Source organism: Catharus ustulatus, chromosome 24 (genome assembly GCF_009819885.2).
Source record: "Catharus ustulatus isolate bCatUst1 chromosome 24, bCatUst1.pri.v2, whole genome shotgun sequence".
Classification (NCBI taxonomy): Eukaryota; Metazoa; Chordata; class Aves; order Passeriformes; family Turdidae; genus Catharus; species Catharus ustulatus.
In genome coordinates, this window is record NC_046244.1 from 5295839 (window position 1) to 5322778 (window position 26940).

The 26940-nt window shown below is 47.4% G+C and overlaps 1 protein-coding gene across 2 annotated transcripts in view; it reads right to left on the bottom strand.

Moving 5' to 3' along the window:
• Positions 1-26940, bottom strand: part of PRDM16 (PR/SET domain 16) — a 308495-nt gene that overhangs the window by 219863 nt on the left and 61692 nt on the right. The window lies entirely within an intron of this gene.

The window sequence follows — 26940 nt, forward strand, 5'->3', positions numbered from 1 at the left end:
TGCACATTGCATGGCTGCCCAAGGAAGGAGCCCTGTGGTTTCTCAGCTCTGGGATGGGGGACACCTTGTGGGAACACTTTTTCTCTATAGGAACTTGGGTTTTAAAGCATTAATATTTCATAAAATACAACACCTGGAAGCCCAGTGGCTGAAAACCTGAAAGCCTACTGTGCCACCAGCGTCTGAAAAACTGCCATGGCAACTACTGCACGACACTAAAATTTATGGAAAAAGCATAAAAATATTTCCAGAACCCCTCACTGCAGTCAAGGAAAAGGGTCATTATTGCATCTCAGTGCTCCTGCCCTAATGAAACAGAAATTAGTGTGTTTAATAACAGTGCAGAAGGAAGACTGTGGAATACAGCACTGGATAATTTGTCAGTGATTAGAAGGTCAATGGGTCAACTCAGGAACAACTCAGTGGCCTCACCTGGGGGGAGCCCTGTCTGTAACAGGAGAAAGCCCCTCCTTTGTCCCCGCTATGTCACCATGGAGCCTTATCAAAATAGAGCTGGGACTTATCAGTCACGAGGGAGGCAGAGCCAGGTGACTGCAGAGTCCATCAGCAGGGCTGAAATTCCCACACTGTGCTTGAAATCCTTTTAAAAATCAAGAGTTATTTTTGCCCCGATGTAAACATCTCCCCCCTTATTAAAAAAAAAAAAAAAAAAAAAAAAAAAAAAAAGGCTGATTGCACTTTCATCGCAAACTTTTATGGGATTACATCACTTCTGCAGGGATATTTTTTAATCACCGTCATCTCAAATGGGAAATTCTGCAGGGATAACAATGTTTTTGCTCATTCTAGTGTGTAGTCCCAGCAATAGTCACTGCTGACCCAACCCTGGGTAACTCCAGGTCTGTCAAACACAATGCTGGTCTCACCACTGAATAAATCTCTGCCAAAAAGATGCTTTTTGATAACCCAGAAAGGTGAATTGGTCCCTGCCAGCCCTCAAATTCCAAATTCTGTATTTTTCTGCACACTTTTGCTGGTGTCCATGACAAGGGGCACACTCTGCTGTTTTTTGGTGACAGCAGCTGTAACAAGGGAGGAAAATCCAGAGCTGTGAACTGCAGGCTCATGGAATTTCTGGGCATTTTCACATATTTGTGCATCCCTTGCAGGATCCAGGTTTTGTGTGCACCCAGCCAATTCAAGCTGTGTGTGTGTGTGTGTGTGCAGTAATGTCATTTACAGAGGCCACAACTCAGAGCAAACCCCTCTTGTACCAGAGAGACAAAAACTGCACAGAATCCCAGGAAACTTTAGCCCTGAACAGACAGAAAAAGACAAATGAGAAACAAAACCCTAAAAACCCAAACCCCAGAGATGTGGTTTGGCCAAGGTGATGGAGCGAGGGCCATGGATCTGTCTGGGCTTTTACTAAATCCCATTTTAAAAGCTTTTGATGCAAAACCTCTCTGTTTTTCACTGCTGGGGTTCCCAGGAGCTGAGCCCAGGGCCAGGGATGCTGTGGTGGGCACTCAGGGCTTGTCCTGATCCTTCTCAGGAATTCCACAGGGCAGGAACGATCCTGCAAAGTGCTGAACACATTTCCTGGGAGCATCCCATGCCACCAGTGGCTGCCACAGAACTTCCCCTGCACTGAGCTCAGAGCTCCACAAAGATCACAGGTGTCACCTTGGCAAAGGTTCTCCTGACAATGTGTTTAAGGTCTCATGTGACCTGATATTCCTTTCAAAATTGAATTCACAAGTAGGCAGCAAAGACCAGTTCTGGTCTTTGAAAAGGCTGAAAGTTCACTTGTGCAAATAATATTTATTATTTAAACATAAAATAATAATTTTTAAAAATAATGCAAGTCTATGCCATTTGTTTTTAGCACAGATTAAAGAAGGCTGAACATATTAACAACAATTTTTAGTGCACACAAGCACACACAGCAGCAGGTAAAGCAGCTCTGTTTCATCAGATCAGGTTCCATCCAGAGTGAAGGGACAGAAAAGCTGAATTTGAATTGATAATAACATTGTGACTTGAGCTCCAAGGAATTCCCTCCCCCCCACCACCCCCCACCTTTTTTTTTTTTCTTCTTTTTGCTTAAAATAATTAAATTGGATGAGGCAAGATACCTGAGCAGTGAACTTTTCCATTCCCCCATTTCCAAGGAAATAAAATCTAGCAACAACTCTATGCAAAACCTTGTGCTCTATGCCAGTGGGTCAGTGGCCAATTTAACCATAACAAATAATAGTCTAGTCTTTCAAAGTTTCAACTATTTTTTTTTAATTTTTTTTTTAGGGGAAAGAAGAATCTGAGTGCTGGAAGACAGTTTGGATTTCCTCGGCATCCTCCCCCTGCCAAGTCGCGTTTTCCCTCTGGCTGGCGACCACATCTCCCTGTGAACATCTGCAAACTGCAGCTCCAGACAGCAACTGGGGGCAGCTCTGCTCTGGAGTGATGTCATTCCCTAAATTCACTCAGTTCAGGGAATATCCACATTCTGTGCCCCTTCCCCTCCTTCTACAACTCTGGTTGTGGAGGAGTTAAAATATTTCAGTTCTGAGTTAAGGAACTGTAAAAGTTCTAGTCCAGAGATGCTTTTTTCCTCCCTTCTGATAGTGATTGGCTTCCCCTGCACCTCTTTTGTTTTGAGAATTTTGGAGTATGCAGACTTGTGTAATGCAGAGATTGCTTCCAATTTAATTTAGTTGTTTTGTCTTTTATCATAATGGAAATGAGCACAGGATCCTTCCCAGGCTTTCTGCCACGAAAGGGGAGGCAGATTTCAGCACTGTGGCTCCCCAGAATGACAGGGGAGGGAGAGCAGGGGGAGAAGGATTAAATCAAATGCTCATGGAGGATCAGGATTAAATAAGATGCTCATGGAGGGTCAGACAGCAACTTCTGCACGGCCAGCAAGCCCCAAAACTCTGCCCTGGCACTCTGTGAATTAACATTTGCCCAAGTACTGCATGGGATCTGCTGGGAATCATCCCCTAAGAGTCTAAAAACGTCCTTGAGCCCTTTCTATGTTTTGGTTTGGGTTGATTGTGATTTTTTTAGAAAGGAATTCTTTACTTCAGGAAGGGCCCTGGGTCAGGGTGCCCAGAGCAGCTGTGGCTGCCCCAGCCCTCAAGTGGCCCAGGCCAGGCTGGACAGGGCTTGGAACAACCTGGGAGAGAGGAAAATGTCCCTGCCCATGGCAGGGGGTGAAATGGGATGAGTTTAAGGTCCCTTCCAACCCAACCCATTCTGTGATTCTCTTGTTCCTGGAGAAGAATGTGGTAATGAGGGACCTGATGAGTAGATCCTCTGCTTTTGGAGCCAGAATTCAATGTGGATTCAGATAAAGACACCACCCACTCTGCCCCAGTGCCAACAGGCTGGGTTTTCTCTGAATGTATGTGGTTTTTTAAGGCTGTGGAGAATGGTTGGGTCAATCACACTCAAAGCTTTGGGTTCTCAAACAGTTCATTGCAGCTGTTCTTCCTTCCTGCAGCTCCATGGCAAAAGCCAAAATACAGAGCTACACCTCCCAAAATCCCTGCAGGAACCTGGGCTTGGTCACTGCAAACAGCCCCACAAAACAGTGCCTGGGCCTTTTGAAACAGGAAAATAACAAACAGTGGCTGATGGCTTCTCACAGAACCCGTATTTGATCTAAAAATCATCATCCAGGAGAAACATGAAAAGCTTTCAGGATTTACAAATGGTTTTCCCACTTAACAGATCTTCCAATGAAACACAAAATCAAACTACAGCTGCAAAGACAGCCCTTGGGGGTTTCACTTCAGGTACACCCCAAACCTAACCATTTTTTGGACAGCCTGGATTCCAGGATTTTTGACTTCCAGGAGGTCACAAATCTCTGTGGAGTGGCACATCAGACAGTAGGACACATGATTTTGGTGGCAGAAATACTTCTGCCTGTGGGAGAAAATGGATTTCATCACATTCCCACCATCCATCCATCCATCCATCCATCCATCCATCCATAAAGATCCAAGAAATATCAACCTGGAAGGATGAAAATCTTGAGGATCAGAAGGTGCTTGATTATTTGTGACTCTGCTTCTGCTCTTACACACACCAGGAAAATTCAGGATTTCTGCCACCAACTGCAAGGGATTATGAACCCAACAGGAAGGTTTTATCCCACTGGACAGAATGTGGGTCAGGATCAAATCACTTAAGCCTGGTCTTATATGTGAATAAACGTCTCTGTCATTGTTGGAGGATGATTTTCACTGCTGTGCTTTGCCTTGCTTTAATTCTTCACAGTTTACAGTAAAGGAGATGAAATTTCTCTTGGAACAGAGGAATAGGTACAGGAACTTCGAGACACAAAATCCATTGGGGAATAAAACTGAATTGCTAACAGGACCCTTATACCAACAACAATCAGAGAAAACCAGGCAGAGAATTCATCCCCTGGGAATTCTGGCCCTGATGGGGACAGGACACCACATCCAGCCTGCAACCCATGGGCACATTGGGTGAAAATCATCCCCAGGGCAGACACAGCCCCTGGGGGAGTCCCCAGGATGGATGCACCAGGCCATCAGTGCATTGCAATCACTCCTGAACAGCATGCACAAGGATTTGGAGACACAAACACAAAACCAGCACATTCAGAAACTCCTGCAGAGGCATTTCCCAACACGCTGCTTCAGCCACGTGGTCTGATAATCCCTGTCAAAAGGAGAGAGCAGCTCACACGAAATCACAGCCTTGCACTGAATCATGACACTCTACAAACATGGCAGGAGAGCCTCACTCGTTGAGGTGTGGGATAAATCCAAATACCTGCTCCTCGCTCCCTTGGCCAGCTGGTGAGCCAGAGCTCTCCGTGATTTGCTGGAAACCCCTGCAGAGCGCCAAGTTCCTGATTGCACTGCTAAACTCTTCTCTAAACATGATTCAGCAAGACACAACCTGCACCCCTGCGAGTGCAAGAGCTCCTCTGCTCCAGGGCTCGAGGGGTGGAGAGGAGAGAGGAAGAAACCCACACTCAACACAACACAAACAGAGCCAAACCCTGCTGAGGTATTTGTCCACCTGCTTGGACTGCACAGGACTGGAGCAAAGCAAACACAGTCCCTGAAGCTATCAGCAGATAGCACAGTTCATGGTTAACTTCAAGTAGCACAGAACACACCTCTTGAGAAACAGCAGCAGCTCAAACAACTCCAGAACAAAACTGAAAACACACACACGCCCAGCGCCTTCCGAAGGGTGGATGGCTCCCAAAACTCAGAACTGAAAGTGCACCAGGTCACTGCTGCTGTACTTGCACAAGATGTGAGGACAGGGAAAGACTGAAATGCTCTCCCATCCCTACTCAGCAGCGTTTGTCAGGTGCCTCATGTTCACCACAGCAATCCCCAAAAGAGCCTTTCTGGCCTCTAGATCTCCCTGCAGGGCACAAACCTCTGAGCTGTTGCTGTCTCTGATCAGAGTTTGCAGCGTGTCTAACACAGTGTTTGTGAGGGGCTCAGAAATCCTCCAGGATGAACAATCCCAGCTCTTTTCCCACAGCAGTGCTGTGTTGGAGTCAGTGAGACAAGGGCCTGCCTGAATCCTCCAGGCAGAAGGCACGGTGCAGGAACTGAATTAAAGCTCTTGGATGGATTGAAACATGTTAAGCCACCCACACATAGAATGGGAGTTTAAATAGAAGAATAAATATAAGTTTAGATGTAGGTTTGAGTTTTAGAATAAATAGGTAAGTCAGTAAGTTTCAGTGAGAGCTGTAGTGTTTTTAGTAAGTAAAAGGTGCAGATGCCAGAGTAGAAGAACAAGTTCTAGTGAAGTTTATCAAACCTAATGTTTTCAGTAGAGGCTCCAGAAGCTCCTTCTTAGACACTACTCAGACAAACTCCATCCCTCTGATCCTCCTGGCCTCCTCTGGATCCATTCCAGCAGCTCTGCAGGTGAGGTCTCACCTGAGTCCCACCCTTTCCTGCTGCCCAGGGCTCAGGGAGGTTCTGGGCTGGGGCATTTCCAGCCTCTCACCCACCAGCACCCCAAGTCCTCCTCCCCAGGGTGGTCCTGGGTTGATCCCAGGGATTGCCCTGACCCAGAGTGAAGCTGGCAGCAGAGCTAATCTCAGGTAAAACAGCATTCCCACACACAGCACCCATTAGAGCCTGCTCATATCAGGATTACAGGTATTATAACTCCCCCAGTGGATATTAATATCATGGGTTTGACCCTTTGCTGTGGAACACCCACCCTGACAAATCCCTCTCCTCACACATCAACTTTTTTATTTTTTTTCCCAAGCCACCCTAAACAGAAATGTATAATTTTTTTTATTAAAGTTTATTAAAGTCTGGGATTAGCAATAGCTCTGTGCCTCTCCATGCAGCACACACATTTCTCCCCTCTCATGATAAAGGAAGGCAGGGGGAGGTGATGGCTCTTTCACCCCCCTGATTTATAACTGTCCCTGGCTATAGGTCAAAGGAATGAGCAGCACCTGGGGAGCGTGGCTGAGGCAGGAGAGCAACCCCAGAGTGCAGGGGAGATAACTACCCTGGCTGGGCAGACAAATTAGATAATTAAATGGAAACAGGCGAGATAAATTGCACTTTCTTAATTGGGTTATCAAGAAACAATAGTGACTATGAATGACCTCACTGTCTGTGTAGTCTAACACTTCTCTCTGTAGGAACTAAGAGGGAGTTACTCGTCTAGGCCAGGGTTATTGTTGGCCTAGAAAATGAATGTTTAAGAACAACTGGGTTTTTTCCTCTCACCAGAAGCCATTACAGATAAAAATCTTAGGTCTGCTGATTTGGAAGTGGGAGTGTGCAGAGAGTGGAAGGAGAATGATTGCACAAACCTGAGAGAAGATATCTCACAAAGTGAGCTGAAGTGCAGGTCACTGGTGATGCACCTGGGCTTGCTCACACCCACCTGAATGGTTCAGGGAAAACAGCTCTGGGCTCTGTGTGTGTGCAGAGAGACAAAAAGCCCTGCAGAGCTCCTGAGATGCTCCAGTGGGCAGAGGGCAGCAGGCTGGGAATGAGTCAGCCCCCAGCCAGGCCAAAACAGGACCCAGAACCGGGATTTTATGGCTCCATTTCATTCCTTTCACCACAAAGTCACAAGTGTGGGTCTTCATGGAAGTCACGCTGGGAGGGGAGGATGGGGAAGAGTGGGAAAGTTCCCAACTTCTCCTTGACCATCAGTGGTGCAGGTGAAAGGAATGGACAGACTCAGGACCACGGGATCCAAACCAACCTGTGCTGGAAAATCAGGATATTCTGCCCCAGATCCCTGATGCAAATCCAGGATCACACACTCCTCACTCCCTGGCTGCCCTTAAGGACATGGAAGAACTTGGCTCCTGGCTGAGCCTGGCTAAAAGACTGTCAGAAGCTCTAATGCCAAATAAACCCTTTCCACCCTTTCTTTACAGGGCCCTGGACTTCGTGGGTTTGGTATTTAGTAAATTAATTGTCATAGGAATGAATAATTCAGAAGAAGGGCTTCACATTCACCTGTATTGCAAGACAAGAGGGCCACTAATTTCATATTTTTACAGCCCTGATGAAAACAGACCTAGGAAAACATTGCCTGTGTAGGCTGAGCCAAGCAAATATTGAGCTGTGTCACCTCTTCAGCAAAAATTGAATTACACCCACTTCTTACTATGCTGCTACACAACAGAGCCTAAAGCCATCCAAATCCACTATTGTAAAACATTTTGAATAATGTCAGGATCTTGATACTATCTGTGGAGCTATCACTCCATCAAGCTCAGATCCTGTTTGAGGAGAAAAAAAAATTAAAAAAAAAAAAAATCATATCCAGAAGTCATTTGGAGCAAACCATACCAAACAACTCCCATGCTCACAGGACACGGGGAGAAGGGGTGGGAAGCTGAACTTGGACTTTCAAAGAACATTTGGAAGAAAGAACAAGCATATGGCTTATGTTTAAAAACCTCTCTTGATTCAGCCACCCCGAGGCTACGGGGCTGCCTTGAAGCCCCTCGGTCTGGGCTGGCTGTGTGCTGTGCTTTGTTAAATTTTTACCCTTCCCTGGGTTAGTGAGCATTGTGATCTTGCTTGTGCTCAGTTATTAACGTGCTGGAATGGATTCTGACTCCACTGCCACCTCTGGTCCCCATTTAGGATGCTGTAGAAAATGTACTGTAGGATGTTTGCAGCTTGTTAGCCTCAGCCTGAAGCCCTTCCTCAAAGGCACTGCTACCTAAAGCTACTTTTACTCCAGGTTCCTATTAAGATACAGAATTCTCCCTCCTTGTTTTTATTCAAAATGACAGGAAACCAAAAACATCAAGTGTGGACCTTCTCTTTAAGGCTCCAAGAGATGTAATGAAAAACATAACTGAGGGCTGCATCCAAGAACAGGTTTGAATATTCCAGCTCTGGAAAGGCCACATCCCTCAGCTGGTTTCCCAGAATGGGACACCTTTGGGCACTTTGAGACCCAAACAATATCAAGGAAAAGGAACTAAAGCTCTTCCATTCCTTCTGCACCTCGAGGTCAAAGATCTTGAGCACTTGGGCAATTCCACACCCTCACTGCAGCAGGGAAAGAGTGACATCCTCATTTTTAGCATAAACAGCCTGAGGCACAGAGAGAACCAGATCCTATAGCTCCTGGACAATGCATAATTGGGGGGAAAAATTAATATGAACAAAAAAAATCATGGAGGGGTTGACCACTGACACGCTCTGTGCACAGCCTGTGTCCCAAACCATGAAATATTTACAGGCTGGCTGCAGACTGAGAGCTTTCTGGGAAAAAAAAAATAAATGACAGGACTTTCCACCTTGAGAAATATCAGGAATTTTCTCCATCAGACTCCAGTTCCCTCCAAGCCCCTGAGGATATTGGCTGCCAGGCTGGATCTGCTGAGGATAGGGACTGGAACACCCCAGTTCTCCTTCTCTCACTCTCCCCTTTTTACTTTTCAGGGAATTCTGAAATGAGAAATTGTCCCCAGCATTTTTATGTGAATGTTTTTTTCTCTATTAGTGGTTGGATCTCTGTCCCCTCAAAAATTCCCCAAATATCTGAAAAAAGCTCTGTTAAACCAAGCATCTCCATAGGCTGAGGTTTAACTAGGCAACTCTGCAAGAATTAAAATTAACGTGGCAAAGTCTTCTACTTTTATCTTGTTAACATCAGACATGCAAATAAATCTTCCATTATTTACAACTTTGGATTTCCTGTGACTGCCCATTTGCAAGCAGAGTAATAATTACATTTCATTTCAGCTAAAGTCAGGTCACTTTACTCCTAAATTTTTAAAAATAAATTAATAAAATCATCCCCCTAGCTGCTGCCAGAGAACTAAAATTTGCTTTTGAAGCCATTCAGCCTCTTCTTAAAGGAACAAAGCGGTGAATGTTCCCCCAAAAGCAGTATCTGTGATGGATAATTTCCCTTTATGTATGAGATCAATGGATATGGGTTCAACATAAAAATCACAGTTCCCATTCAGGAGATTTACATGAACCCTCTGCAGTCCTACTTTATAGTCAAGCAGGGGAGAGTTAATTATTTCTCCAGAATTTATCTTCTAAATGGATATTCAGTGGCTCTGTTATTCACCCTATTTTGCAATGAACTCTGCACTTCCCTACTTTCCTCCCAGGAAGAGGCAATCGAAGACAAAAGCCTGCAAATGATAGACAAGGGCAGAGGCCATGTCCAACTTTGATATCTTGTTGATAACGTATTGTACAATTAGATCAATTTGACAATTTCCATTATGGCTGATAAAATATTTATCGAGCCTTGGAGATGATGTCTGATCCCTGTGCCATTTGTTTCACTAATGGGGGAGATATTTACCAAATCAGGGGAAAGCATTCAAATTTCACATCCTCATAGCCTCCCCAACATTAGATTTGCAAATTGCTGGCTGGAGCCATAAATTACAGCAGAGCACAGCCAGGCTGATGCCAGGCTGACAGGGTAGGTGGATGGCTGGCGATGACATTGTTTCACAGGAGCATTAATCATAGCAGCAAAGAAAATACTCTCAAATTGGCCCATAAGTCTAAATATTAAGGAATGAGAAGCGGGTTGCTGGGAGATAGCTTTAGCTGCAGCTGGAAAATTAGGAAATGAAAAACCCTTTCTATTATTTAACAAATCATCTTAATAATGTTTTATGCCGTAGTGCCAGCAAGGAAAGGAAATTCCTATTCTTGCCCATTTGCTCTTTATCCTCATTGCTCTTTAATAGGAATATTAATAATCTGAGGATTGGTGCAGATGTAGCCCGAGCTGTATTTTTCTTCTGCCGTAGCTTAACTAAAACCAGGATAAATACAGAAGGAAAATAAAATTTTGATTTCCATGTTTAAGCCATTTGCTTTGTCAGCAACACCAACAGGGGCTCAGGCTCCTCTTCTGTTCTGCTCAAGGTCAAGCACATGTTTACTTCTGTGCAGGCCAAACTTATTAAAATCCCACAAATCAGATAAACAGCAGAATCCAGCTTACAACAGATGAGAGAGAGGCCTGTAATCTCAGGGGGGAAAAAAATACAGGTATCATTGTTGCTTAAATACCAGCCCTGCTGATTAATTTTAGAGCAAAGCACCACCTTTACAGGGGTGATTAGAAAAGGAACAGCTCCAAAAGCTCCCAGCACCCTGGGCCAGGGCTGCTCAGACACCACTAAAATAAGTTGAAGGTGACACATTTGTCTGGCAGACGTAATTAAAGGTATAATGTTGGTGCTAGGGGTCAGAGTTGTGGAGTCCTAAGGCAAAAGCACTTGGAAGGAAAAGCTTGGAAATAAGGGAATGAAGAATGAGGCTGCTCAGGCACCTGACACCTCTCAGTGAGCCAGGGGAGGGGATTCTCTCTGCTCTGCTCTCGTGAGATCCCACCTGGAACGCTGCAAACACTTCTGGTGCCCCCAGGAACAGGACATGGAACTGTTGGAGAAAGCCCAGACGAGACCATGGAGCTCCCAAGGGAACTGGAGCACCTCCCCTAAGGGCCAGGCTGGAGAGTTGGGAATGTTCATCCTGGAGAGGAGAAGGTTGTGGGGAGAGCTCACAGCACCCTCCAGGGTCTGCAGGAGCCACAGAGAAGGAAGAAGGACTCGGGGCCAGGAGCTGGAGTGGCAGGACAAGGGAGAATGGGCTCACACTGACAGAGGGGAAGTTTAGGTGGGATATTGGAAGGAATTCTGCCCTGGGAGGGTGGTCAGACCCTGGCACAGGGTGCCCAGAGCAGCTGTGACTGTCCTGAAATCCCTGGAAGTGTCCAAGGCCAGGCTGGATGAGGCTTGGAGTAACCTGGAATAGTGGAAGGTGTCCCTGCCCATGGCTTGAAAGAGAAGATCCAAACTTTCTGTGATTCCAACTAAACTTGCAAGGCTTTGTCTCTCAAGCCTGATGTTTTCCCCTCATTTCACCAGTAAAACACAGAGTTCAGAATTCCCAACAGGATCCCAGATGCTGAAGGGCTGTGACTTGGTGGTTCCCACTGCTGGCTGGATTTCCAACAGAACTCCACACCCAGGGCATGCCCACATCTTCAGGAAACTCCAGCTGTTATTCAGTGCCCCAATGGCATCTAGGCATCACATTTCAGGTTTTTGGACACACCACTGGTGTTAGGCATCTATTCTCCCTTTAAAAATCCATTGGAAATTTAGAGGAGGGTTCATAAAGGTCCTTGAGACTGAGCAGGGAAACGTTTGCACAGTCACAGTGTCAAATAAAATGCTAAAGAATGGGTTTGCCTCTGTCAAAGCCTTCAGCACTATCTCTGTCTGCTGGATTCGTGGGTTCCATCAAAAGCAGCAGCACAAGGTGACCATAATGGTCTTCTGTTGGTAGCTCCTCCTCCCCTTCCCAGGGGAAGATGTAATTTCCTTTTTTCACTGGGGAAAAATGTCTTAATCACCAGGGCCTGCAGACTGTCAACCTTTCCTGCTGAAGCAGCTCCTCCTGCACAAAGTGAGACAGCAGGAAATTGTCCCCATCAGTTGAACTCTTGCCTAAAGGTTTAAAGATGCTCCTCCTGTTAATGGACTGTGAATGAGTAAAATCATAAATAATAGCTCTATTTCCTCAGGAGATTTTCTGAAATCCAAAGAACCTTTTTTCAGTGTCACAAAAACAAACGAGATGATGAAAAAAGAACAGGACATGCTTCATCCCTCAGCTCAGCCCCTAATAACGAGGGATTTTGTGTAGAGGAGTTACACAGGTAGCACATCCCAAAACAGAGCCACATTTTGGGGGCATTCTGAGGATCCACATCTCACCCTGCACACCTGGAGCGCTGATCTGGATGGTTTTTAACCTCCCCAGCTCCCACTGTCACCTATTTCCTCTGCTCCCCACCTGCTGAACAGTCCTCACTGGTTTTTACTTCCCTAAGTAAAATGTATTTTGCTTAGGTCTGTAAGACTTGTTTTCCTTAGGCCTGAAAGATGTATTTATTTATTTCTCCTAGGTCTGTAGGATATATTTCTTTCAGGCCCATAAGATGTGTTTCTCTCAGGTCTGTAAGATGTGTTTCTCCTAGACCCACAAGATGTGTTTCTCTCAGGACCTGTAAGATATGTTCTTAGACCCATAAGATGTATTTCTTTCAGGGCTGTAAGGGGTGTTTCTCTTAGGCCTGTAGGATGTTTCTCTTAGGCCTTTAAGATGTGGCTCTCTTAAGCCCATAAGATGTTTCTCTTAGGCCCATGAGATGGTTCTCTAAGGCCCATAAGATATATTTCTCCTAGACCCATAAGGTGTTTCTCCTAAATCCATAAGATATATTTCTCCTAGACCAATAAGATATATTTCTCCTAGACCCTTAAGATATATTTCTCCTAGACCTATAAGATGTTTCTCTTAGGTCTATGAGATGTCTCTCTTAGGCTTGTGAGACATATTTCTCCTAGACCCATAAGATGTTTCTCTTAGGCCTGTGAGATGTATTTCTCTTAGGCCCATAAGATGTGTTTCTCCTAGACCCTTAAGATGTGTTTCTCCTAGACCTATAAGATATTTCTCTTAGGTCTAGGAGATGTTTCTCTTAGGCCTGTGAGATGTATTTCTAGAACTTAGGCCCATAAGATGTTACTCTATGGTCCATGGAGGTTTTTCCTAGACCCATGAGATGCTTCTCTTAGGCCTGTGAGATGTATTTCTAGAACTTAGGCCCATGAGATGTTTCTCCTAGACCCATGAGATGTTTCTCTTAGGCCTGTGAGATATATTTCTCCTAGACCCATAAGATGTATTTCTCTTAGGTCTGTGAAATATATTTCTAGAACTTAGGCCCATAAGATGTTTCTCTAAGGTCCATGAGAGGTTTCTCCTAGACCCATGAGATGTTTCTCTTAGGCCTGTGAGATTCATTTCTCTTAGGCCCATGGGATGTTTCTCTTAGGCCTGTAAGATTCACTTCTCAGCCCAGGACACCTCTCACGTAACCTCTCCTTTATCAGAGGTCACATTTCAGCACAGGAGAAAATTCACCTCTGATCTCTCTGCCATGCCCTTGTCACCTCTGTAGATTTGTTGTGTAAAACAAGAGCTGGTGGAAGCTTCTCCCAGGACGTTCTGGGGCTCAGGAAGAAAGCTGAACTCCTTCTTGCTCCTGATTACAGGTGCATTGTTGATGAATTATTTGTTGTTTGTGGCCCATTCATTTCACTGATGCCTTAAAACCTGGCACACCTCGACACAATGCTCATGATTATACATTTTACCAGCCCACCAAAAAAAATCCCTGTTCCTGCCATCCCTGCCACCCTGACCCAGCCATCCCCAGCGGCACAGGAGAAATTGCTGCAGCTTTAAGAGGGAAATGTGCGGGCAGTGCTGCCTGTTGGGTTTGAGATAGCAAAGTTCTTGTCCTTTGGGCTGTCTGGCAGCCCCTTGTGTCCCTTGGGTTTATCTCACACACATGATGCAGCTTTGTGGAAGGGATCGGGAGGGACTTTGCATTCCTCTGCTGGGATGATATGAGTTTGTGTCTAAATCTGTTCCATATGACCCACCTCACATGGTCGCTGTCTCGCCGATTCGCTCGCAGAGGTCAGGGAGTGTTTCAGCTGAGGCTTCAGAGTCAAGGGGTTTGGTAACAAAAAGTGAAAAACCTGCTGGTGGAATTGGGGCTTCACAAAGGTGAGCGCTCCTTCTGCATTGATAAATTTTGAGGGCAGAGCAGGCACAGGTGAGGCTGTGGGTGCAGTGCTCAGGGTCTCCCAACCTTCCCACATTAGAGCCCTAAAACAGTCTGGCATAAATAAATCCTTCCACAAAATCTGCTACATCAGGAGGGTTTCTCACCAGGTTTCTCACAACTAACAACACTTTCTGAACTAACTGAGACGCTCTTTCTTTGCTCCTGGCCCAGCAGAGCACAAAGCTGTGCAGGAAAGCAAACCAAAACCTACAAAATGTAGGGGTTAAACAAACTCAAAACCTATACAAACTCATTAAACAAACTCATTTATAAAATCTTGCCAGGTCACTCGTGTCAATAATGAGCTACTGGGAGCCAGTGACAGCGACTGGGACCAGCACTGACCCCAGGTTTGTTGAGCAGGGTGCCCTCCCCATGCCATAACCTGGTTCAAATCAACACCTCCCAACAACAAATTTATCTCTTTTTTTTTTTTTTTTTTTTTTTTAATCTCTGGCAGAGCAGTTGTCCTTTCTCTGGACAGCACAGCCTCACACCAAGTGCCTCCACTCCACTCCCATATATATTTTTGGGATATGATGGCATCATACCCCAGACTACCAGATCAGCAAAGCAGAACACAGCCAAACTTTTTGCAAGGAGAGAATTTGAAGGAGGGGTGTAAAGTACACCTGATTTTTAAATTATTTTTTGTATGCAATGATTTCTAGAATTTAAATCTCTCCAAAGGGTTGACGTTTCAAATCATGAAAAACAAAGCAGAGAAAGGAATGAGCAGAGAATTAAGTTTTAGCCAGGGCTGCATTTTCTGATTGGCAGGATCTGAAGATCATCAACAGGGACAGAGTAAGGAGAGGTAAAATGCTCAGAGATATTTCTCTGAGGTTCTGATTTCAGGGAAAAGACAATCAAGCTTATTTTTAACCAGGAAGTAAAAGGAAGGTTCAGGTAGCTGGTTTCTATCTTATTGTTTCTGCTGAAATTTGAAAAATAGCTGTGCTGCAGTTTTGTGCTTCACCTCTTTGGGGGAATTGTAGCTACCATGGAAATACCTGGTTCTCATCAGGCAATGCAACCCCCAAATTACCAGTGATCCTCAGACACTGAGCTCTCTAATGCCAGCCCTCAAAACACAAATCAACCAAAATAAATCTGTGAAAATCACCATACTTTTAAAAAAAAATCCATATTAGCATAGGCTGGGATGATTTGAGGTTCTCATGTCTGAACATAGACAGGAAATAGAAGAATTCATTCAGAGCAATATTAGAAAATCTGGTTATTTTGTACCAGTTTGGATGGGAAAATCCATCCAACCTCTCTAACTCAGGTTTGACATGTCCTGCTGTGCCCCTGGTCCTCAGGATTCACACAGACCCAGGAACAAGAAGAGAATTTTAGGTTGATGCCATGGGCTGAGAACTGCAATCATCATTTGAAGTCCCCACATGTTGTGCATTCATGGGTAGCTTTTATCCCCTCAAATGGAACATTAATAATTAACAACTGACCATCTCCAAAATCAGCACCTTCACTTCCTTCCTGAAGCAGACACTTGAAAATTTTCCCTTTTCCATGTGCCTGTCATGAAGAATCACAGCAGTTTTGGGTTGGGAGGGACCTTCAAGCTCACCCAGTGCCACCCTGCCATGGCAGGGACACTTCCACTGTCCCAGGTGCTCCAAGCCCTGTCCAACCCTTGGACACTTCCAGGGATTTCAGGGGCAGCCACAGCTTCTCTGGGCACCCTGTGCCAGGACCTCACCATCTCCCAGGGAACAATTCCTTCCCAATATCCAACCTGAACTCCCCTGTTTCAGTCTGAGCCCATTCTCCTGTATAGAAAGCTCCTCTCCTCCATTCCTAAGCCATTCCAGGTTCTGGAAGGCTGCACTGAGTTCTCCCTGAACTTTTCTCCTCCATGCTGAACATCTTGGCCCCCTCAGCCTGTCTGAAACTCTCAGAACCACCAAAGGTGAGACTGAGGAGTTTGAATTCATTTCTGAATCTGCATGAACGTGCAGAACCCAGAGTGGGCTCTGTCCCCACCAAAGGTGACACTGAAGAGTTTGAATTCATTTCAGAATCTGCATGAGCCAGAGTGGGCTCTGTCCCACCAAAGGTGAGACTGAGGAGTTTGAATTCATTTCAGAATCTGCATGAGCCAGAGTGGGCTCTGTCCCCACCAAAGGTGAGACTGAAGAGTTTGAATTCATTTCAGAGGCTGAATGAACATGCAGAACCTGAAGTGGGCTCTGTCCCCACCAAAGGTGAGACTGGGGAGTTTGAATTCATTTCAGAAGCTGCATGAGCCAGAGTGGGCTCTGTCCCCACCAAAGGTGAGACTGAGGAGTTTGAATTCATTTCAGAGCCTGCATGAACGTGCAGAACCCGGAGTGGGCTCAGTCCCCAGCCCCCAGAGCAGGTCAGAGCTGGCACAGCACACCCAGCACCGAGGACATCACCCCTGCTTTACAGAAAGCTTTCACAAACTCCTCTCTCCAGCAGGCCTGGTGGGTGGCCAGTGATTTCCCTGCTGTGCTGGCAACTCCAAGCCCTAATCCCCCTGCTAATTCCTGGGCTGATTCGCTTTGCTGGCCATGGATAAGTCGTGTCCTGGGTCCCGCACACGGTGACCGGACACCGCCAGCCAGCGAGCTCCAGGCCCCAACAAAAGGCAGCCTGTTTGGTCACCCTTCCTTCAGAGAGGCTTAAGGACATTTTTGTCATTTTTGAACAGCTAATATCTTGCAGAGCGGGGTAAAAAAAAAAAAAAAAAAAAAAAAGGAAAAAAAAGTTTGCCTAATCTCTTTAAATTTAATCTTTACTTCTTGAAAAATGGGAGTGTAGATGCTTAGTGCTGGACTATGTTCCATTAGACTAATTAGGTCAAGATTACCTACAACAGTATGACTCCACCAACTCAATTTAAATTCCCTCCCTCCTGTCCCTACACTTGCACTGTTTGGAATTTTGCACCATTTTTCTCTTTCCTCCCCCAGAAAGCACCAAGTGTGTGGGCAACTATTAATAGAAAGAACCAATAAAGAAATAAAACACCTGAGTGAAGGAGGGAATCACAGAATCCTGCAATGGGACCTGAAAACTCATCCAGTTCCACCCTCTGCCATGGCAGGGACACATTCCACTGTCCCAGGTTGCTCCAAGCCCTGTCCAGCCTGGCCTGGGACATTCCCAGGGATCCAGGACACCACAGCTTCTCTGTTCCAGGGCCTCACCACCCTCACAGCCAAGAATTTCTTCCCAATATCCCCTCTAACCCTGTCCTGTGGCAGGGGGAAGCCATTCCCTGTGTCCTGTCCTTATAAACAATCTCTTTCCATCTTTTCTACGGCTCCTTCAGGCACTGGAAACCACAATCAGGCCACCCAGAAGCTTCTCCCTCCATGCTGAGCAACCCCAATTCTCCCATCCTTTGCTCCATCCCTCTGCTCATCCTGGTGCCTCCTCTGGACTCTCTCCACGTCCTTCCTGTGCCTCTGAACCTGAGCTTTAACCCCAGTGCCTGTCCATGCCCTCTCCAGATGGCCCCAGGAGCTGATTCCACTGGTTCTGGGACATTATCCCCACAGAAATCACGACTCAGCTGAAAGGACTCACCCTGAAGGTGCAGAGATAAGGGGAGCAGCAAAGTGGGGGTCAGAGGCTCAGCCCCACCTGGCAGAGCAGGGACAGGTGAGGTCTGGCTGCTCCAGCACAGCTCTGCTGGCCAGGTGACAGAAATGCAGGGTGACAGGGACACAGGGTGACAGAAATGCAGCGTGGCAGGGACACTGGGTGACAGGAGCACTGGGTGAGAGGAGCACAGGGTGACAGGAGCACAGGGTGACAGGGACACTGGGTTGCAGGAGCACAGGGTGACAGGAGCACAGGGTGACAGGAGCACTGGGTGACAGGGACACTGGGGTGACAGGAGCACTGGGTGACAGGAGCACAGGGTGACAGGAGCACAGGGTGACAGGGACACAGGGTGACAGGAGCACAGGGTGACAGGAGCACAGGGTGACAGGGACACAGGGTGACAGGAGCACTGGGTGACAGGAGCACTGGGTGACAGGGACACAGGGTGACAGGAGCACTGGGTGACAGGGACACTGGGTGACAGGAGCACAGGGTGACAGGATCACAGGGTGACAGGATCGCAACAGGGTGACAGGATCACAGGGTGACAGGAGCACAGGGTGACAGGATCACAGGGTGACAGGATCACAGGGGTGACAGGAGCACAGGGGTGAGAGGAGCACTGGGTGACACGATCACAGGGGTGAGAGGAGCACAGGGGTGACAGGGACACAGGGTGACAGGAGCACAGGGGTGACAGGAGCACAGGGTGGCAGGATCACAGGGTGACAGGGACACAGGGTAACAGGAGCACAGGGTGACAGGAGCACAGGGTGGCAGGATCACAGGGTGACAGGGACACAGGGTAACAGGAGCACAGGGTGACAGGGACACTGCCCTGAGCCCCTGCAGCAGCCCTGAGCTGCCCTGTGCCACCTCCTGCCATGCACAAGAACATCTCAAAGCAAAGCAGAAGCTGCAATGTCTGCTCTAAACATCCCAGAACAGATCTGTGGGATCACAGAGTATCCTGAGCTGGGAGGGACCCGGCTGCAGACACCCCAAGGTCCCCCCTGTGCCCAGAGCATTGTCCAAGCTGTCCTGCAGCCCTGGCAGCCTCGGGGCTGTGGCAGCTCCTGCTCCTCTTTGTGGGGAAGGTGCCACAGGGTGACCTCAGAGAGGCAACACAGCCCCAAGGCAAGCACTGAGGTTGAAGTTTATTGCAATAAACCACCCCTGCAAAGTGAGGTGGGATCAGGTGAAGTAATCACACGTTGGTATTTTCAAGTTTTCTCCCCTCAAAATACAAATGTTAATGTTTGGGAGCTTTCCACGCTGTTAAAATGCCTGGAAGAACCTGGAATAATTCCATGCTAAACAAGCACGGGAGGAAAGGTGTGAAGTGCCTGGCGTGGCTCAGGTATCACTGGGCTGGGTGTTTGCTTCTCCCTCTCACAACCAACTCCCCATGACCAGAAACAACCTCAGGAAAACCTTTATCAGACATTCCCGTTGTCCTCAGGCTTTGACAAAGTCAAAGGTTCTGCAGGATTTAAGCAAGAGCAAAGGCAGAGCAGTTCATTTTTCATCCCACAAATGTTTGAGCACAAGCACAACTTCACACACTCATTCACCCAGTGATGCGGATCAAATGTGGCCTTGTCATTTCCTCTCCTTAAAAATATGTTTCATCCGACTTAATGTGGAATTTATTTAAGACACAAGATCAGTTATTAATATGTTCTTTCAATTTTGGGAAGATATGAATATCTCCTTTGGCTGCACAGCATAATAGTCCATTTATCAGCGAGGGAAGCCTCTGGAGGGATGAGATTTTTTTATTTCAAATACACTTTAGCAGTTATTGGAAAAGATTCAGTGTTTTTCTGGGAGAAATATGTCATGAAAGTAGAAAGATGAGGGAAATGCTTGTATGCAACACAGGCTTTTCTCTGATAGCAGCCTGGTGCCCGTCTGGACAGATCCCTGAAGACACAAGAAATCCCAATTAAATCATGAGTGCAGAGCTCTGCCTACATGGAGCTGATGTCTGGATCAAGACCTTGGAATGTCAGCTCCGAAATTTCCCTGGCAAGAGCATCACACAGCCTCCTGATATGAAAAACTCGAGTGCAGGCAGGCATTTCCCTCCTCTTTCTATTTTAGGGACTTGTACCTTTATTATTTAAAAAAAAAAATAAATAAAATAAATACAACAACAGAAACCATCCAACTTCAAAAAATCAAACTAACAAAAAACTTCAAAAAAATCCAACAAACAAACAAAAACTTCAAAAAAATCAAACAAATAAACAAAAACCTGCTGCATTCAGCAGGAAAAGTGTGAAAGGAGGGACTCTGAGGGGTCACTGAGCCAAGGAGTAGCTGATTCACTTCAGCCTGATAATATCCTCCAATATTTCAGTCAAATCTGTGGCATGAAATGCAACGTGAAATACAACACATATTTGATCTCTCTCACACTAACTCGGAGCGAGGCAATAAATATTTCCCTGCAGAATAATTTCCCTGTAAGCAGAGATTTAGTGTAACCCAAATCACAATTTACTCATTTCAGAGCATTAAAAGCTCAGCCCCTCACTGGAACTCGGATCACTGGAAGAGGATCCCACAGCACAAATCCCAGACAGGATCCATAGAAAAAAAAACAAAAAGTGCTATAGATGTTTTATCCCCTAAGTTAGGGGCATGGGGCTGATTTTAGATCTCTTTGTAGCCATCTAGAAGACAGGAAAAAATAAGATTATTAAAAGGAAAACAATAAACAATGGTGGCCTTTTAGTGACTGGGTGGTTATGTTTAGAACTAACATTTCCAAACTCAAATTGACAGGAACTAAACACAATCAGGCTTGGGTCAAACAAAACTTCTGCAAGTAAAACAATGAAAACTCTACTGGCTCCAGCAGAATTCCCTGCCTTGGAAAGGTTAATTCTTTCTCTTCACTCTCATAAATCCATATAAAATTGTGTGTTTGCTGCACTAAGAAGTGGGGAAATAATATCTTCACAATAAGCTAAAAATTAGGTGTAGCAAAAAGAATGTAAAAAAAAAAAAAAAAGAAGATAATTTGGGGAAGGTGGAATTCTGGCAAGTCCAAGCACAGGCGTTAATGGATTTTTTAATAACTCAGTGGCACACAGGAATAGGGAAGCACCTGCCAAAAGCCCAGCGAGGTGGGGCAGGTGTCACATCCACGTTAGAGCCCGAGAAATTCCCTGAGCGTTGGCTCTGAGCTCGCCCAGCACCACCCCCGAAATCAGCACTGAGTGTTTATAATTTCCTTTTTTTTTCCTCTGCTCCGTTTTCTTTTCTTTAGGCGAGTTTGTTTTGTTGCGCACAAATAAATAAACACCACCCAAAATAAACACATTGGGATGCCCGCGCTCCCTTCCCAAAATCCAACCTGAACCTCCCCTGGCACAGCTCCAGACAGGGAAGAACATTCCCAAAATCCAACCTAAACCTTCCCAAAATCCAACCTGAACCTTCCCAAAATCCGACCTGAACCTTCCTAAAATCCAACCTGAACCTTCCCAAAATCCAACGTGAACCTTCCCAAAATCCAACCTGAACCTCTCCCAGCACAGCTCCAGCCAAGGAAGAACCTTCCCAAAACCCAACCTGAACCTTCCCAAAATCCAACCTCAACCTCCCCAAAATCCAACCTGAACCTCTCCTGACTCTGCTCCAGCCAGGGAAGAACTTTCCCAAAATCCAACCTGAACCTTCCCAAAATCCAACCTGAACACCCCTGCCACAGCTCCAGCCAGGGAAGAACCTTCCCAAAATTCTACCTGAACCTTCCCAAAATTCAACCTGAACTTTCCCAAAATCCAACCTGAACCTTCCCAAAATCCAACCTCAACCTTCCCAAAATCCAACCTAAACCTTCCCAAAATCCGACCTGAACCTTCCCAAAATCCGACCTGAACCTTCCCAAAATCCAACCTGAACCTTCCCAAAATCCAACCTGAACCTTCCCAAAATCCAGCCTGAACCTTCCCAAAATCCAACCTGAACCTTCCCAAAATCCAACCCAAACCTCCTGGCACGGCTCCAGCCAGGCTCCTGTCCCTGTCACAGAGCAGAGATTTTTGGGGATGCTGTGCCCTCAGCCTCCTCTCCTCCAGCTGAACACACCAAACACCCTCAGCCGCTCCTCGTGTGGCCCCTCCAGACCCTTCCCCATTTTTGCAGCTCATTTTCGGACACTTTTCTGGCTCCTCACGGCCCCTGCCCAGCCTGGGACCCCCGGCCGCCCTCCCCAGCCCCCCGAGCTGCTCCCCTCCAGCTCCCGGGGCAGGTCAGAATATTTAAACAGTTGTATATTCACAGCCCACAATGGAGGGACGAGAATTACCCAAGGACAGGGTTAGCCGTGCGATCAATGCATAATCAGATAACTGCTCCAGCTTTTTTACAAGTCTTTAAGCAAAGATCAGCCACTCAAATTCTAATTCCTTTTGCTAATTAAGCAGCCTGTTAATTGCTCTCGGGGTCTCTAATGCCATGTCATTATGCTTTTTAACAGCCTGCTTGACATCAATAGGGCTGCGAGCTCCACACAAACAAAGCAGCACCCAGCACTTACTGAATTAGCGGCCGCGGGCGCTGGCGCTGCGCCTCCCGCGGGCGGCACCTCGGTACGGCGGGGCAGCCCCGAGCGAGCCTGTCCGAGCCTTCCGACGGGGCTGGGCAGCGGGCAGAGCCTCAGCATCCCCCAGTTCCATTACAGCATCCCCCTGTCCCACCTCAGCATCCCCCTGTCTCACTCAGCGTCCCCCGGTCCCACTCAGCATCCCCCTGTGCGAGCCTTCCCGGCGGGGCTGGGCAGCGGGGAGAGCCTCAGCATCCCCCAGTCCCATTACACCATCCCCCTGTGCGAGCCTTCCCGACGGGGCTGGGCAGTGGGGAGAGCCTCAGCATCCCCCTGTCCACTCGGCATCCCCCTGTCCACTCGGCATCCCCCTGTCCACTCGGCATCCCCCTGTTCGAGCCTTCCCGGCGGGGCTGGGCAGTAGGCAGAGCCGCAACATCCACCTGTCCCACTGTAGCATCCCCCAGTCCCACCTCAGCATCCCCCGGTCCACTCAGCATCTCCCTGTCCTATTACAGCATCCCCCTGTCTGACCGCAGCATCCCCCTGTCCCACTCAGCATCCCCCAGTCCCATCTCAGCATCTCTCGGTCCTATTACAGCATCTCCGGGTCCCACTCAGCATCCCCTGGTCCCACTGCAGCATCTCACTGTCCCACCTCAGCATCTCCCGGTCCCATTACAACATCCCCCGGTCCCACTCAGCATCTCCGGGTCCCACTCAGCATCCCCTGGTCCAATTCAGCATCCCCTGGTCCAACTCAGCATCTCCCAGTCCCATTACAACATCCCCCGGTCCCACCTCAGCATCCCCCAATCCCACTGCAGCATCCTCCGGTCCTATTACAGCATCTCCCAGTCCCACCTCAGCATCCCCCGGTCCCTTTGCAGCATCCCCCGGTCCCACTGCAGCATCTTCCAGTCCCACTCAGCATCTCCCAGTCCCATTACAACATCCCCAATCCCACTGCAGCATCCCCCGGTCCTATTACAGCATCTCCCTGTCTCACCTCAGCATCCCTCGGTCCCACTGCAGTATGAGGATGCCTGATTGCATCCTCATCCTCATCCCCATCCTCATCCTCATTCTCATCCCTGTCCCCAGCCCCATTCCTATCCCTTACCCCCATTCCCATCTGATCCCCATTCCCATCCCTGTCCCTGTCCCCATCTGCATTCCCCATCCCATTGATCCCATCCCATCCCATCCCATCCCATCCCATCCCATCCCATCCCATCCCATCCCATCCCCTCCCATCCCATCCCATCCCATCCCATCCCATCCCATCCCATCCCATCCCATCCCATCCCATCCCATCCCATCCCATCCCATCCCATCCCGTTCCCGGGCCGTGGCTGCCCCGCCCAGAGCAGGGGCTGGGACAGGGGGGCAAGGGGTGCCCAGAGCACCCAGGGTGACACTGATTCCACAGGGACACCACCCAAAGACACGGTGCCACTTCTCAGTCCCGCTGCAGTGAGAGGCACGGGGAGGAAGAGGGGAGTGAGGAATTTCTGTGCCCAGAGCAGCTGAGGCTGCCCCTGGATCCCTGGAAGTGTCCAAGGCCAGGTTGGATAGGGGTTGGAGCAACCTGGGACAGTGGAAGGTGTCCCTGGGATAGTGGAAGGTCCCTGTCAGAGTGGAAGGTCCCTGGGACACTGGAAGGTGTCCCTGCCCGTGGAACTGGGGGAGATTTAAAGTCTCTTTTAACCCAAACCATTCCCTGATTCTGTGAATTGCTCTCGGGGTGCCCCCCAGGCTCCCCACCAGCCCATGCTGCAGACCCTGAGGGTCCCAAATTGCTGCCTTGGGCACAAGGCCACCACCACAGGTGGCTCCTGTCCCCTCGGGATGAGGCAGAGGGAAGCCAGGATTGAGGAAGGAGCAGTTTTGGGACCAGCACCATCACAGGGTTGTGACAAAGCAAAACCTGTATCGGGGACATCTGATCCCAACCTCAGCCCTTGGGCACAAAACCGAGTCCTGGGGCTTCAACCACCCATCTCCAGCTCAGCTCACATCTCATGGCTGCTTCTATCCCTGTTTGTGATGTGCACAAAACTGAATTTATCTTTTTTTAATGTCCCCACCCTGCTCAGGTGCAGGCTCCAGACAGCAGGGTCACTCTGCTCAGCCCTGAGAGCAAAACATGAGCATCACTTAGGAGAGGTCAAGTTAAAACTCTGCCCTGCAGCACTCCCAGAGCCTGAGAACTGCCTGAGGAATTCCAAATTGATGTGAGATCCCCCCCAAAGCACAGAGATCTTCCCTGGGAGTGAGCAGCCATCGTTCATGGCACAAACAAGAAAGGAAGGGAAGCAGGAGCACAGCCTGGATTTCCCTGCCTCTCAGGAATAATGTTCCAGAGATTTTGGCATCCTGAACATGAGCTCTGCATGACCCACGCTGCAGCTGAAGAGTCACTGTTAGAACGCATGGAAAATATTTCCAGCTCTACTCAGAATGCACAGACTGTCTTATGTAGCAAACCAGGGCAAGTCTGGGTAAAATATAAAACCATGAACAAGTTGCTAGAGCAGACAGATCTGCACTGGAGCAGAGTCAAAGCAGAGTAACCAAAGCAAGTGTGAGTCGTGCTGGATCTGCCCAAACTCAGCTGTTATTTCAGTCTTTGTTTTTACATCATCTAAAGAAATCACCAGTGAGCTGAGGGAAGAATCCTGCACACAAAGATGTACCAAGAAAACCCCAAAAACCCAAAAAAAAAAAAATCATATCCTAAAAAAAAGAGAGTGTAGGTAAAAACCATCTCTTACAAACATTTGTTTCTTAAGGAAACTGAGGATACAATCTTGAAAATGCTTAATCATATTCCTAATTTTTCACCAGTGTAGCCCAAAACATATTCATTTAAGGGGATTTAATGTCCTCATGTGGACAAAGCTAAGCAGAAATAAGAGAAAGAATAAGTAAGAAATAAGAGTTCTTCTAAATAAATTATTTAAGCATATTTGTGTATTTTGCAGCAGAAAACTGGAAACGCTTTAGCACTTGGCAGAATATTTGTTTGTAGGTAGCAGATTTTATAAAATGTTGAGCATCAATTGTAGGAAAAAGAAATAATTATTCTCAGAAGTTAAATTAGGGATGGCTCTTTCCTCTTGAGGACCAGATGTTTGCTTTCCACTATCAGGTTGTTACCGGCCCTCGGTGCAGAAATTTGGTGTTTGGGCAAAACAAATTCTAGCTGGGAGCTGACACCGCTGCTCTGGGGATCTCAGGGCCCAGGCTGTGACAGAAGGGATCTTTCAGCACAGGGAAAGCAGCACTTGGGGAGCTCTCACAGGTGATGAGAGGGTGAGAGACTCAGGTTGGGGATCTGAGCCTGGGATGGTTGAGAGAGTGACCCCGGTCCTCTCACTGCTGCTCCTCTCCTCCTCCTCCTCCTCCTCCTCCTTCTCCTTCTCCTTCTCCTTCTCCTTCTCCTTCTCCTTCTCCTCCTCCTTCTCCTTCTCCTTCTCCTCCTCCTCCCCCAGACCCACACTGAGCTGACCCAGTGGTCACTCATCATTTGTAAGCTCCAAGCAGACACAGAAAGTCTCAGGTACACCTGGCAGGAACTTTTGGCCAGGTTTTCTCATTTTTTCTCCAAAAAAAGCAGCTAAAAATGTGGTGGTGAAGGAAGAAGGGGCTGGTGAGGATGGGGATTTTAACCAAAGTCCCTCTCACTGTCAGGATGGGTAAAACCCTGCCCTGCTCTCCCTCCAGCAGAGAATTGGAGTTTTTTGCCCCAGGGTCACTGCTCATGCCTAGTTGGGGTTGGTTCAGGTGGGTCACAAGGTGAGGGATACCCAGGTTTAGATGGGGTTAAAAAAAATAAACCCCAGCTTTTATTTGCCCTGTTCATTGGGTGTTTTGGACACCAAACCTGTCTGGATTTTGGTGTCAACACTGAAAGTTGTCCACTTTGTCCACGGGCAAATTTAAACCAAATTCTGCTTTTTTCAGGCACAGTGGTTTGCTCCCCACTGTGCAGCCAGCTCAGCTGCACTCACACACCCCTTCCCCACTCCTTTTTCATTCTCTGCCCTTCTCTCAGTGCAATCCATCTTTCACTCACCTCTTCCCCCTCTCTTTTCCCCCAGTTTTTCCCCTGCCCGTTTTCCAGCAGCAGCAGCAATGCCCTCACTCCCACTGACAGTTTCCATCTGGCTGCTCTGTGCCTGGGCTCTGGGAAATCCTCTGTGCTGTTCCCTTCCCCTCAGCATCTCCTCCAGATTCTGGGATGCCTCGTGCTCCTCCAAAATCTGGGATGAGCCCAGAGCTCTGCAGCCACAGCCTGGTTCTGTCCCAGTGCCACCAGCACAATTCCAGCTGCTTCCCTTCACCTCTGCCTTGTTTTATTGCTCCAATCAACCTCTGCAGCTCACATCCAGCATGCTCAGTTATTGCTTAAAAATTAAAGGCTCATTTCAGTTTCATTTCCATTTGTTTTTGAGGAAATTTTGGTGCATCAGGATGAGAGACAGAAATATTTAATGTGTGACCTGCACTGCACTGTCTAAGGAACAGCAATGCCTGGTATCACCCAGAATTAACTCTTTGCTTCTGACTTAAAATCTAATTTAGAAAAGAGACAAATC